General features: G+C 40.7%; 1 pseudogene; it reads right to left on the bottom strand.

Annotated features, from left to right (window-relative positions):
- Positions 1 to 452: 452 nt before the first annotated feature.
- On the bottom strand, positions 453 to 1,341 carry LOC120435820 (annotated as a pseudogene).
- Between the last annotated feature and the right edge of the window lie 14,253 nt (positions 1,342 to 15,594).

Raw genomic sequence — 15,594 nt, 5'->3', positions numbered from 1 at the left:
ACCATCCTAACAGAGTCCAGCTCCACCCCCACAACATAACTGGCCTTGTGGATCAGTTCAGTCTGCTGGCATCTGTGACCCTCAACCTGCTGTCCCAGCATGTAAAGGCATAGAGGATAGCACTGACCACAACAGAGATACAACAAGATAACATCAATTAGTAGGGATAGTGAAGTGTCACTTGGCTATGATAGTAAACAGTAGACACTGATGTAGCTTACTGAATCTTTTGGACTGTGTTCAGCACAATATTAATTAGTCATTGTCAATTCTTGATTTGTCCTATTTCATTGTACGACGAATTATAATGGCTGTTTGGTAGCTGTTTGCATACTATACATAGTCTCTCTCTTCATATATGTGTGTGTCTGTGTGTAGGTTTCTCTGGTGAAATTCAGTATGGTTCCGACAACAGTTTTATGTTAATGGACAATCCTTAATATGTTATATCCTTAACGCACCCACGTTGGTAGGCTGTGGTTGCAGTATTTGCCGTAGCAGCATCCCAAACATGAAAGGCAGCTGAGGATTGTGGCAGTGGGCATGAAGATACCACTCACCAGTCCATGGACGCTTTCATCAACAGCATAGTAAAAGTGGACTACAGCGCTGCCGCATTGATACTGCGCTACCCCTCGTAGTCCAGAAAGTAGAAGCAATAATGAGCAAGGTCGGACTTTCCTCCCAGTAAGTGAGCTACAACACTGAATGCAGAGTAGGTCAAAGAGGACAGGACGAGGATGAGCAGGGGCCACGAATGACGATCACTGATAAAGTCCACAGTCTCAGTAAGCTGGCACAATTTAATCAGCAACACTAAAAATGCCACCAGGTGAGTCCAAATGTTTAGGGTTTCATTGTGGCGCTGAAACAAGGACAGGAAGTAGTAGCGCCAGTTTTTTGTTGAGCGGGCGATAGCCGGTGCAGACGTAGCGTTCCCGGAAGTAGGAGGGAACCTCAGTGTCTCTGACGGTGCCGGGCATGGAGGGTGCAGCGTCAGTCAGCAACTGGGGAACCTGCCGGATCTGTTGCAGGCTGATGAACACTCGGCCGATGCTCTCCATCACAATGGTTGCCATGATTGTCAGTAGCTGGCTGATGCACACTGGGTAGTTCCTGCAGATAAGTTTTTTAGAGTTAAAACCCACAAATTTGTTTTATTCTCAACCATTTCATTATGCTCCAACAACAGTGATATACATTGGCAAAGCAGGCTGTTGTGATGGTTCTAGGGATTGTTTGAATAGATCTTTTCTGGATTCAAAGCAGAAAGCACAATTAGGCAGTTCTTCTGATGTGAAGTATTTTATAATAACCCTGTATATAATATGTATATATGAACACACACACACACACACACACACACACACACACACACACACAGAGCAGTTAGCTTTTGTTCGCTGGTGTTAATGAAACTTGGAAGTGGATCTAACATTGCTGAACTCTGATACTTAACGAATAAATTCTCACATGACGGGAGAATGTAGTCTAGCTCAGGGGTCGGCAACCCGCGGCTCCGGAGCCGCATGCGGCTCTTTAGTCCTTATAGTGCGGCTCCGCGTGGTTTGGGAAAATAAATTAGAAGTATTTAGCTGAAGTGTATTTTATTTATGTTAGTTCTTTTAAACTTGTAGTTGTAAATTGGAAGATTATTGTGATATTGAAATATAAATATAAAATTATATTCTATTATTTTTTCCTCGCTCAATACAAGCGTCACACTCGCGGAAGCCGGTATTCCCGCCGAAACACTGTGCGTTTATCGAGACTTTCAACCCCGGGTAGGCCAATTATGGATCTTCGGATCCACATTATGTCAGCAGCTCCACCGTGAACTATGTTAAAGACAAACACTGCTCACGCCTCACAGACGACAGATGACAGCTTACAGTCCTGCGTAAACTGACTTCGCACAGCACCGATTAGCAGACGCTGTGCGCAGAGGTTCAGGAGCAGAAGTCCCATTGTAAACATACCACGGCAGACCCGACGATGTTTGCATGAACGCGCTTTTCACACGCGGTTGCTGTACGCATACAGCCCGACACACACCACCAACACAACAGCACAGATAGCGCAGACTTTAAGGCGGCGAGGTGTGATTGCGGGTGTCGCTCAGGTGCGTCCGCCTTCCCTGCAGCGGCGCTGCAGACCACGCCCCGCCGCCGCGCGCATTAACCAGGTAAAATACATATTTAGGCAGAATTTTGCAAATATCTATTTTCAATTTTTCAGCAGCATAGAGCTTTTTTACCAATTATTTTTTAAAAGTCAGGTCAAGGCTCCAAAAGCCCAAAGGCGATATAAGGGAGGCGGCTGACAACAGTTTTTGTTTGCTACATGGATCATTTTAGTTCAGCTGGGTGTCTTTGCTTTTGTTATATTTCTTTAAGAGTTCAAAATGTGTTGATTACATAAATAAAATGTAATTTTCTCTGTAGCACTTCATGGATTTCATAAGCAGCACACCTTAGTTGTTCACACAAAGGTAAAAAACAATATATACAGTGTTATCTTCATTTTAGATGTCAAAAAGTATTTGCGGCTCCCAGTGTTTTCTTTTGCGTGGAAACCGGGTCCAAGTGGCTCTTTGGGTGTAAAAGGTTGCTGACCCCTGGTCTAGCTGTTTATCAAGAGAAAGTGGGATTTCTCTTGATAGGACCGCCACTGCTGCATGAAGTGTGATTTTTATCGTGGTGGAAGCAAAACAGCAAAAGTAAGAGGGAATTCATGACGATGTTTATGTGAAGTGAAACGTGAAGCTAGTTTGGATCTTCTTTTGCTGCTGGTTCAGTCAGTGTTGTTTGGAGAGAGATCAAACCTGCAGCTTCAGAATCTAGCGCAAAAATAACAAACACAAAGAGCGGAGCCACCGACGCATCAGAATCAGTGAGCTGTCGGCTTTCAGCCCCGACAGCATGTCCATGTACGTGCCGTCGGGTGAGAAAGCAGACATCTCACTGATTCTGATGCACTGGGTCCGTGCTTTGTTGTGTTTACGTCTTTGTGCAGAATCCGTGCACCAGCTCTCATTTACTGTTTTAGCTGTTGGGTGGTTGTCGAAATTTTGTAAGGTTTAACCTGAGATTCTGGCGTTTTGGGCAAAATGAATTTATATTTAAAAGTCGATTCAGGATTTTAATGAATCAATATCATGTTATGCAAGCTAGAATTGATTTTAATCGAAAAATTGATAATCAAAACCCACCCCTAGAAGGTACTAATGGAAAAGGGGCGTATGCATGCTGCTTTTTTTCTGCCTTTAGTAGCATCTTAGTCCTCCTGGCACCTGGAAATGAAACCCTTTTGTTTGGGGAATGATGAGGCGAAACTTTTCTGTCCTTATTTCTTGTGAAGTGTGGAAATGTTTCACTCAGTACAGTGCGCTCCAGCTGTGAGGCAACAGCTGCTGTTATGCAGCTGATGAATTGGTAATTGTGCACTGACTGGTCCTGGTATTCTCCTAACCCCAAAACTGTTGCTGCTGAGAAAAAAGTCATTTACACAGCTGGAGAAGCAATGTACAGGAAGTACCTCCCCATAACTACACTGCTTTTTCTGATTTCACAGTAGTCCTCCAGTCTCTCTCCCAGTCATTCTCACACAACTCCATAATGATGTTTATGGTACAGGACCATTGTTTTATCTACTGTTACGAATTCAGTTTTTACCCCGGTTCTTTATTTGTCGAGGGATCCAGAAACGGCACCGGAACTCAGTAATTATTTTTACAAAATCTTTATTCATCTTTATTCATCTTCATTTAAGCATGCACTTCTAGAAGGGAAGACGAGGCCGGTGTCCCTCTGAAACAATCTTCACCTCTTTGTTAGTTACACCCAGCTTTATAGCAGCGACCCCATCATAAATCCCCCACAATGTGCTGCAAACTCTGTGTCTGTGACTATGTGCACGAGCACATGAGTGCCTGTGTGTGCGCGTACCCGCGTGTCTATGTGAGTGCTCGTGAGTGCCTGTGTGTGCATACCTGGTATGTGCGTGCACGTGAGTGAGTGTGCATATAGGTGTGGGAGTATATCAGTTAAAACACTGTGGGTATGTGTCTCTTCCTAGGGGCCATAAATACCATCTCCCCTCCAGACCACAGTTATCAAGTTAAATGTTGAGACCCCCACACAGGTATCCTCTGGGGAATTTCCACTCAGCATTAACTCCTTTTTGTCTTACTTTCACAGTTCAACTGGGGAGGGTCTCCTAAGATCTACTCCTAAGTTCGTGACACAGTCAGGCCTTTATTTATATCCAGGGCAGTGTCAGTGTCTCGACCATAATTCTACATTCTATCTTAACACATTTCTAAACTCTAAAACAAACTAAACATTCCTACATGTCTAAACTCTAAAATAAGCTAAACATTTCTACACGACTCAGATAATCACTGTCAGACACGTAGTAGTAAACAAAACAAAAGTAAACAAAATCAAACATCAACATTTTTATGTAGTTCCAGATTTTTATTAATTGTATTGTAATGGCTGATGGATGGTGAAGACTTTGCAATATAACTGTTGTTGTGAATATGTTCACAACAACAGTTATATTTTCACAACAACAGTTGTGAAAATAATCACAACAACAGTTGTGAATATTTTCACAACTGTTGTTGTGAAAAAACAACCCCAACAATCAAATGATCCCCTATGAGCAAGCACATGGCGACAGTGGGGAGGAAAAACTCCCTTTGAACAGGAAGAAACCTCCAGCAGATCCAGGCTCAGGGAGGGGCGGCTATCTGCTGCGACCGGTTGGGGGGTGTTATTTATATTTTACTGCTGTTAATATTTCCATGTCTGTAATAAGCCTGATAGGCAAGGTGCAAAAACCCTGTCTTAATTTGTAATAATGGGGGCACGCTGTGTTTTCTCTGGTTTAATAGGAAGAGGAGGCAGGGGTGGGATTAAATTTTTATTTGTGTTGATGTCCCACGTCTCTAATAAGCGTGGTGTGTAAGGTGCATCAACCTTGTATTGGTTTTTAATAATGGGGGCACACCGTGTTTTCTCTGGTTTAATAGGAAGAGGAGGCAGGGGTGGGATTAAATTTTTATTTGTGTTGATGTCCCACGTCTCTAATAAGCGTGGTGCGTAAGGTACATCAACCTTGTATCGGTTTTTAATAATGGGGGCACACCGTGTTTTCTGTGGTTTCTCAGACAGGGGAGGGGGTGTGGGAATAGGGTTTTTAGTATTAGCTGGTGAGTCTTTAGCTACAGACACACGCCTGTTTGTTTTATTAATTGTTGGCAGCCGAACTCGTTCCGTTTTAGCTGTTGTTTGTTCTGAGCTGCTGCGTTCCCGACAAAGAAGGAAATGAGGGAGGAGTGGTTCTTTTGGCTTTGGTTGAAAGTCATCTGAACCTTCCTTTTCTAAAACTACACTATGTTTTTCCCCCTCTGTTCTGTCTAAAGCTGGGATGTTTTTACGAGCGGCTTTAAGAAGTTCCAGCTCCATATCGCGACGACGGCGTTCGTTCTCGGTGGCCTGACGTCGTTGCTTTAACAAATACTGTGCTTCCATTTCTTTCTCAAGTTCAACGAAAGCACGTTTTTCTTTGGCTCTCTCGTAATTATATTGGCAAAGTTCAATGTATTTTTCACGCCTTTTTTGCGCCTCTTCCATATGCTTTGCCAATAATATCACGTCAGCCTTCCTGCCAGCCTCACTCCACTCCCGACTTTCCCTTTGTTTGTCCTGTATTCTCTCTTTCTTTAGCCTGATTGCGTCCTCCCAGCTGTTGTGGAGTGACTTAAACATGGCTTTTCTTTCAGCCTCCCCTCTTTTTTCGTGTTCAAGGTGTTCCACTAACGGCTTTTCCCCCTGTTTCTCCTTTAACTCGAGTTCTTTTTGAGCAGCTTTAAGGTTATTTTTCCTTCTAATTTGTAATCTTTGCTCACGAAGAACCTCGTATGTTTTAAGCGTGCTAAGATTAGCGTTGTGCTCGTGATTTTGAATTAATATGTCTGACACATTAATTCCCTCGCTAATTTTTAGTTGTTTTTCTTTTTGAGCTCTGAATTTTTTAAGATCTGCCAGTACCTTGTTTGGCATTTGAACAGAGGACGTTTGGAGGGCCTTGTTGAAGTTTGTTGATGTTTGTGCCATCGCAAAAGGATAAATGTGAGACATAGTTAATAAAGGTTGTCTTTCACTGGTATTATAGACTTTCAGCGTTATTTTAGACAGAACAACTTTGGAGTTCACTTGTGTAGAGTATAGCGATGCTAAGGCTCTATTTGAGACCTGGGTTTGGAAGCTCCTTTATTGTGACGTTGCAAAGGCCTTTGATCTGAGCGTAAGCCCCCCCCCCCCCCCATGCTGGGCTTTGGAGCGTGATGTCACGGGGGTGGGCGTGGAAAGGATTTTGGCCCGATCCGCCATTTTGGGGGTCTAGCGGAAGTGAAAAGTGAGCGAAGGCACACACAACAGCCATGGTTCGTATTTGCTGTGTGGTCGGCTGCAATGTTCGATCGCACGACCGGCAAGAGAATAAGCTTGAAAATGGTTTATCTTTTCATTCTTTCCCAACCTGGACGCAACACGAGGCAGCGCGTGTATCGATGTTACCAAATGAAGGCGTCTAGCCTGGATAGCAGCTGTGAGACGAGCTGATATCCAGTTCCCTAACATCTCCAAATATCTGTTGGTGTGTTCCAGACATTTTCATTCCGGTAAGTTCTAAATATGTTCATATCACTCTTTATCCGGTTGTTCAGTGATGACGTGACGAATCCTACTTCCGGGCCTAAAGTAGTCTGCGTTTAATATGGCTTTTGTGTTGTTAACATGTTTAATGTTTTGTATTTTCTTCTATTTAATCTCAAAAAGCTCCTAAAATAGTCAGTGATCACTGTTGACCTCCCTCGGCTTTTATTACCGCTAATCATTTATTTAAGCTCAGTTTTTAAAACCTTACGATGTAACTACAGCACAGCCCATGCAGCAGTATATGAATGACTAACCTCGTATTGTGGATGGATTATCTCAGTTGTTCTCCTGGATGAAGTTTGGTCCGTTTACAGCATCCTGCCATGCGATTACATTTGTTCCTGACCACCGAGAACACTCACGTTAACTTTTATCGAGTGGAAAAAAAGTTAGCTTGTTTATATTATGCTAACATAGCTGTGTCGCTAGCGGTCACGTAGCACATCATTATATACCAGCTAGCCCAACTTCAGTAAACCTACAAAAGTCACTGCTGTTTACTTTCCTGTCTTCATTTATGTTGGAAGTGATAGCAGAGCTGTACGTTTGAATTTGTTTCCAAAACCCCGCAGTCAGGACATGCTATATTGTATTTAGATAGAAGCTAGCGAGCTAACTTCTTGCTAACTTCTAACGCCGTTAAATGTCATAAATTCCATTTTCATGGATGCCTGGATGTTAAACTCAATTGTTACACCTGGTAGAGCAGAACACTGATCATTTTATTAAAGATGAAAGACTTTAGACAGTTTTTCAACTCTCAGTAATGCCACAGTGATCGTTTGATATATGGACCTGCAGCGGAGTTTAGGCCCAGACACGGCTAGTGATGTCAGACTGAACAACCGGATAGCCTATTAGTTTTATTTCCGATGCACTCTGAGCTCATAGCAAATTAGAACAAACATCCTACTGACTGATTTTGCAGAACTACCTTCTATTTATAGAGTTGCTAATTATTTGGCATTATTGCAGGCAAACCAGCCTATGAAATGGATGAAACACATCGTGACTGGGTTCCAGGGCTACAAACATACCACCATGCCAATCAGATTGCTTCTTCCATGTGAGGGTGAAGAGGTGACCCTTCTGGATAAGATGGCGATGGTTTGCTGCGTTTTGGTGAACAGTGTGGTAGTAAAACCAGGGGAAAATGAAACTTGCTCCTGTTAAATATTCTTAAGTCTTTTGCTGTATAAATAACAGCAATTTTTCCAAAGATACAGTAAATAAAGTAATGTTAGTAGTGGGTGATATCAAACACTGTCATGATTTTGTGTAAACATTTTGTCATTTGTAAACTTTAAATGACGTGGATTCTACATTGTAACTGATGTGATGTTCTATAAAGTGGTTTTAATTAAAAAAAAGAGGCAGAAATTAGTTTGTTTCTTTATTCAACTTTTGAACAGTGGTACTCTGTCAGTACATATTCATTAAATGCAAATTATTTACATGGCAGTGCACTTCAGGCATAAATCTAGACCCCTAGATAAAACATTATGGGTCATTCCCACAACCCACAGTCTTACTGTGTTCCAGTAAAGTATCCAATAGCAGTGACAACTCCTCCACAGTAGCAGGTGGGATTTTTCTTTTTTGAGGACGGCTCCTTTTACCTTTCAGTACGGATGGTCTGTTTATGTTTTGATCAAGAGCCTTCTTTTGGACAGCTGAAGCGGAGAAGTCTGTCTTATGGCCAACCTCTGGCTGCATCTTGGTCATATTACCCAGCAAAACCCAGTATGCAGGTTCCTCTGTAACAGTCCTTGTGCCACAGATCCGCACTGTTCCTTCTACATTAAACAGAAGAGCAGCGAGTGCAGGTCTCCGCGACTCCGGCCATACAGGTGCAGTGGGCGGCTTCAACCTATCCTGTGATGCTCACAGTGACCCATGGCTGCAATGCTGGTTCATTCAGTCTTTAAGAGTGCAGTGCCTGAAACATACACAGACAAAGTTAATTTAAAGACGAGAACTAATGAGCCAAGGCCGACAGAAATGTGTTTAATCTACTTTACCATAAATGTAACAGTGTTTAGAAAGTTGGCACATATATGTAATTTTTCATTTTTTTATGCATCCATCTATAGAACGCTGCATGTTATATTCTAAATCTGCCTGTTCTCTCTCAGAAACCCACCTGCAGGAAATGAACCTAAAGTATGTAATGCAAGGATGTAATCCCTTTCAAAATGGAGAAAGCATAAAGTGACAATTATGAATCACTTAATATGATAAGGAGATTCTGCAGGTCATTAATCAATGTATAAAACTAAAATAAAATGTATTTTTAGTGACACAGGATACAAACATGGAAGCAAGATGTATAATTAGAATTATTTATAATAAATATGAATAAATTATTGCAATTTCTTTAACCATAGAGAATAACTAAATCCTTCAGGACAATGTCACATTAATGCACTGAACTCACTATGTTATCCCTCTAACAGCCTCCACATGTTCTCACTGTAATTTCCCCTCATGAATGAATTTATGCTGCACTAATCTGAATGTTCGGGGGAAAATCAAACGCATTTCACTCGCAGCGCTTGAGCTGACTTACCTTTGTTTGAATGACGACTTGTACGCGCTGACTCCACAGACAAGGTACGAAAATATATCAGGCTAAGTCAGTAGCGGTAGGTCTTCAAGGTTTCTACTCCACGGCCATATTTCATACGGGTCCACATTTCCAGTGCACGCTATTTCTGCAAGTACCGCCGCTTCGCCTCTGGACGCAATCGGTCTCTATACAGTCCATTCTCTTTTGAGCTGCTTTTAAGCATCTTTCTTGTAGTCGTCGTTCCAACACAGTGTGTTTGTTTTGATTTGTGGACCCGGAAAATGGCGTCCTGCTCCCACAAAACATTGCGGCGTGCCGTCAACTCCAAAGCCCTGTTAGCATTTCTATTCAGTCTACAGCTTGTATAAAATCTTTTTATATCTATGTTATTTTTAAATTTTTTTTAATTTATACAGCTTTAATAAGCTCTGTAATATAGTCTGCAATAAATTTGTGAACGTCACATTTCAAACAATCAGCATTGTTGTGATACTTAGGTTAAATTCTATTTAATGACATATTTAACACCAAGTTAGTTGCTAGTAAAAGGATAAACACTCAGAGCTGATACTAGTCTCTTCTGGTTGTTAAGTTCACTGATGTTAATTATTGATGTAAGCAAAAGACAATTTGTTGCTAGATGCGGTAACATTATTCATTAATGTATTATTATATATAATTATTGTCTGCTCCACTCTCCCTCTTTCTTCTTCCTTTTTTCACTCTGATTATAACTGGTCTTTCCATTAAGTGGCTCTTTTTGTTTTCATTTGGTTTGTTTAACCAGAATGATGCACACCACTTACAACAATCCTGCTGTCATTGCAAACTTTGCTTGTTGGCACAGCGGTAGTTCAAAGTTTGTCCCTACACTACCTGGGTACTTCAAGAAGGTGTCTGTCTTGCTTGCTGGCTAGCAGAGTCTACGAACATGACCATCTGTCATTACAAAAAGCCTGTCAAAGAATCTCCTCTTACATACTCCTAATCCTCCTATCTTTGACAAATGGAACTTTCTGTGAATTACAATTACACTAAACTACAAAAATAACTGAAGTGAGGCCACTGATGCAACACACCAACTGTCCTGTCTTCTTGAGTTTACAAACAGGAGTTGTCTGAAAGCAGCAGCAACAGTGATTTATTTCATTTTATTCATACTGCTGCATAGTGACAAAAATGTGTATTTGTTTAGTACCGTTTGACAAACTTCTAAGTTACAGCATGCAAACTGGGTGTTTCCTGGGGATTTCATTTAGTACTTTGCTGTCAGTGATCAACTGCAAGAAGTTGTGACGACCATTTTTAAGACAGAGATTTCCTGTTGGAAGGCTGATTCATGAAGGTTTGCAGACAATTGCTGTCTAATTTAGAAATGCAGGCATATTACCAACACATTGCAATCAGTCTGCAGTACGGTACTTAATTACTCCCAGGAAAAAGTAATTTGTTAGTACTTAATTTTCATGTTACTCTGTAAAATAACCTGAAACGCATTGCCTCATAATTACCGGATATGAATATAGACCTGAGGCTACAGTCTCACACACCAACAGAAGTCCCTATCCTAATAAGGATACCCATATGATCATCTTTGTCTTAGTAGAGCACAAAGCAAAGATAATAACGAGTACAAATAGACTTTAAAGTGATCGCCATGGTCATTCTGCTTCAGAAACATGAACAGTTAGAAGCAGAAGCTGCAGCCTGCCTGCTCATCTGCTTGTTACTTGTTGAAGTTCGAGGTCTGGCTACTGGGCTGGGGTTGGCATTCACTCAGCTTTAATATCACTCTGGGTTCTTGTCTAGCTTAGCGTTAGCATGCTGTCTGTGCAGGTGCTTGTAAAGAGCCGAGTTGTGTTAGCAGCATAATGCAGTTGTTTCTGTCCTGGAGCAGTCTTTACTTTACCATCGCACTCTCGTCCTTTTGTGTAATAAAAGTAATGTCTGACATGGAAAATTAGCTGATAGTACAGCGAGCACAAGAACCGATAAGCAGGCGAACTAACAATTCCAAGAAATGGGACTACTGGGAACCGGTTCTCTACAAAAACCAGTTCTCGATTCCCATCCCTACTTGTCTGTGACTCTTCTCTTTGAGTTGGGAAGTCAACTCAGTTGGTTGCCAGCTGGTTGTGATGTGATTATATTCCTATGTAAAAGAATGTCTGTTGAGTGTTATTTCACTATGCTGCAGGATCCTTGTCAGTATATGTGGAAGAATGTCTTAATTTCTGAGAGGCTCTAGCTGAACTTTGAACCTAAATAGTGAAGTAGTTGTGAATTTCTGTTTAATGTGAATTTCTGGGCATATAGACAGGAACAGATTTGATATTTTCACCAGTTTATTGCAGCTAATCACTATATAATCACACGCTACTGCATGTAATTGCCAACTTGACCTTCTTCAGTATTGACCTTCTTCAGTATACTTTTTCCCACATTACAGTAGTGGAGAAATGCATATCTCTTTTTTTTTTTTTTTTATACAACGGCATTTAATTGACCTGTTTGGTTACAAAATGTGAGCATACAGCTGCACAACATCCACTCCATTTACATAGGAAAGAACAACCAGACAGAGATTTTTTATTTTTTTTTTCCTTAAATATATTTTTTGGCCATTCAAATGGCTTTCATGGATAGAAACAGTAAAGTTTGACAGGAGAGCGGAGGGAAAGAGCGAGGGAAAGCCTTCCGGCAACAAGTCGGTCGGCCTCTGGCCACTTTCAGCCGTGCGGCATATGGTCACCTGCTCATCCGACTGAGCTACGGGCGACGCCCAGACACATGTTACTTAAACGCAGGGCTCTAGACTAACTTTTTGCCACGGCTGCACTGGTGCACCAGCACAAAAGTTAGGCGCACCCAAATTTTTCAACCGGATCGCTTAACACCACAGTTTTACAGTGTGCACCTTTTTGGGGGGGAATTGATGTCCATACAGACAATATGGATTTGTAAATGATTAGCTAACAATCTTGTGCTTGTGCTTAAAGTGCTTTGGCACTCTTTGGCAATATTGTAGACAGTGTTAAACTTAATCATCACATCAACCTCCTCTGACGACCTGTTTGCTGCTGCCTGCCGCTGAAAGGCAGTGGGGAGAGGGGACACTGGGGCAGTGCATTTATCGCAGGATATAATGTGTTTTCTGGATACACTGTGCTTTTTCAACATTCAAAGATTGATGGCTCCGTGTCAGAGCACTGGCTATGAATTTCAGACGGCTCAGGCCTTAATTTAACAAAAAAACGTATCAGTAGTTCTTTGCATCTTTTCACATTACACTCAGCTACATCCACTTCTGTTGGGCCTAGGCTATTCTGATTGGTTTAGACCACGATATGGGCATAATGTGTGTCTGTTGTCGACCAAACGGAGACTTTCAGATTTGCAGAGACTTTTTTTTGTTACTTGAACAGTTGGTCGCATTCATACATTTTGTTGGGCACCACTTGTTTTTCTGGATAGCCATTGAGTCTATGGGTGCTGGCTTAGACCTGTGCTATCAGCGTTTCTGACAAATTACTTTTTTTCTTTTTTTTTTAACCTTGTTGGTATCTTGTAAATAAGCAGAGAGGAAGTGTTTCTTTGTCAGCAAAAAATGGTTTACTATGCATACAGTTTTGTAAACTAAAGCAGAAGTAAGTTTATTGTGGCTTACCTTATATAGTATATACTTATAAAGTTGTATAGTGAGTTATTCTAGAGAAATTGTCACTTTAAAAAAAATTGTAGTGTTATTTTTAAGATTCATGTTTAACTTATGCTATTTTTGTAACTGCTGGCATTTTGTTAGCAATACAGACACAAAAATCTAAATTATTCCTAAAACTGTTGACACATGTGTCTGTTGCTTCCCAATAGTTTTCATTGCACTATATAATTTAATAAGTCTCTATGAATATAATTCTTTTGTCTGCGCTATCATTATTTTTTAACAGTGAATTTTGAGATTTTAGACAGGGAGGGGGTTGGGAATGAGTTTTTAGCATTAGCTGGTGAGTCTTTAGCTACAGACACAAGCCTGTTTGTTTTATTAATTGTTGGCAGCCAAATGCGTTCCGTTTTAGGTGTTGTTTGTACTGAGCTGCTGCGTTCCTGACAAAGGAACACACGAACCCGACCAGTACAAGTTTGCAGGAGTGGTTCTTTTGGCTTTGGTTGAAAGTCATCTGAACCTTCCTTTTCTAAAACCACACTATGTTTTTCGCCTCTGTGTCTAAAACTGGGATGTTTCTACAAGCGGCTTTGAGAAGTTCCAGCTTCATATCGCAATGAAGGCGTTTGTTTTCGTGGCCTGATGTCGTTGCTTTAACAAATACTGTGTTTCGATTTTTTTCCCAAGTTCAGCCAAAGCACGTTTTTCTTTGACTCTCTTGTTGGCAAAGTTCAATGCATTTTTCACGCCTTTTCCATATGCTTTGCCAATAGCATCATGTCAGCCTTCATGCCAGCCTCACCCCAATCCCGCCTTTGCCTTTGTTCATCCTGGATTCTCTCTTTAGTCTGATTGCGTGCTCCCAGCTGTTGTGGAGTGACTGGAGCATTGCGGTCCTTCTTCCCTCGTCTTTGATGCGTTTATTCTCTACTTTTGTGGCTTCATTTTCAGCCCTTTGCCCTGCTGGGACTTCCTCTCTCGCAACAGGCTTTTCTTTGGCTTCCGCGAGTTTCTTTGACGGATTTTCTGCTATTTTTTTGATGAGATATTAATTGAAGTTTGGAGGGCCTTGATGAAGTTTGGAACAAAAGTATGCTGGGAAATGTCTTTATCAAAGTCACAACCTTGCTTCGTTTGGTTATGCTCTGCTTCACATGCGCGTGCTTATAGCACTAGCATGTATGCTAGCATGTTTCTTTGGTTTCCCCATTTAACTGCCGTTTACTTAATTTCGCTTCAGTTGTGCAAACCTTAGCACGGGAAACCTGATCGTTAGTTGTAGCATAAATGTGAGACACATTTAAATCCCAGTTTGGGTACATGAGCGCACTGTTTTTGTTAACAGAAAAAAAACGAAAAACTTAAATATTTTCCATAAAATACATTTCAAGTAATATTTGATTGATAATTAGGTCTTTAGATGGGCCAAAGATTGACACCAACATTCATTTTGATCCATCATTATTTTTTGTGGTTATCTGTGTAACACTGAAAATGCATAAATAAATTATGACTCAGGTGCTTAATTGCACCATATAGGAAAAAAACAAAAACAAAAATAGAAATAGTTTTTGAAAAAAGTTTAACATAGTTGGGTCTGTGTATCAAATCTCCTTTCTTTCTTTCTAATGGCCCAAGTTGATATCACGACAAATTGTGTAATAGACATGCCGGTCCACAGTGTCCTTTTCATGCTTTGCCTCTCCAAGCGGTGAACTGGTGTGTCTATTACACATTTGGTGTGATACTTGTTGTACAGACAGCAGTAGTTTTACTTTGTTCCTAACAAGGTAAAAGTCTGTTTGTATGAAACACAGCAGCAGTGGTGACAGCAGGGGAAAAGATCACTTTTCTACATGATTAACAGTTGTTGTGCAAATTAACTGTAATTAGCTTTTTTAACTAGCAAATTTTTTGATTTTGTTTAAAGTATTGAGCAGTAATGAGGAACAACACTAGAAAAACATTGTCTTTCACTCCATCTGCATTGTTTCCACTGTGACATAGCGTCTTTGGTGTCAGTGCACGTCTTTGTTTATTTTTATTGCTGTTGCAAGTGGAATATACTAAATTATTTGCACATTAATATTGCAGACAGACCTGTGACATCTGTTTTTTTGTTTTCTGCCACACTAATGTGGTTGCTGTTTGTCTAACTACTATTTAGGATCATTGTGAAATGCTTACTATGCTACTTTTAATTGATAGTAAATAGCATTTAGCTATAAAATGAAGGAAAGCAAGCCCACGTTCTTAAGCTCTCTTCCCTATCAGCCCTGCATGTGCATTATAGAATGATTAAATAGCTTGTAAAGCAACAACCTGTTTCCCATTTACTTTATGAAATACTTACAGCTAAATTAGTGCCTAACCTAGCTAGATTAGCTAACTTAGCTAGCATTAGCTAACAGACAGCTAGTTAGCCAGCATTAGATAAGTTAGATTCAGAATCAGAATAATCTTTATCCAAGTTTGTGCACACAAACAAAGAATTTGACTCCTGTTCAGTTTGTTCTCTGCATGCAAAAAAGAAATTAATTTTTAAGCAGTATATACATACAGTATCTCACAAAAGTGAGTACACCCCTAACATTTTTGTAAATATTTTATTGTCTTTTCATGGGACAATGCTG

This window comes from Oreochromis aureus, linkage group 22, assembly GCF_013358895.1.
Source record: "Oreochromis aureus strain Israel breed Guangdong linkage group 22, ZZ_aureus, whole genome shotgun sequence".
NCBI classification, from domain to species: Eukaryota; Metazoa; Chordata; class Actinopteri; order Cichliformes; family Cichlidae; genus Oreochromis; species Oreochromis aureus.
This window is presented reverse-complemented; position numbering and strand designations above follow the sequence as displayed.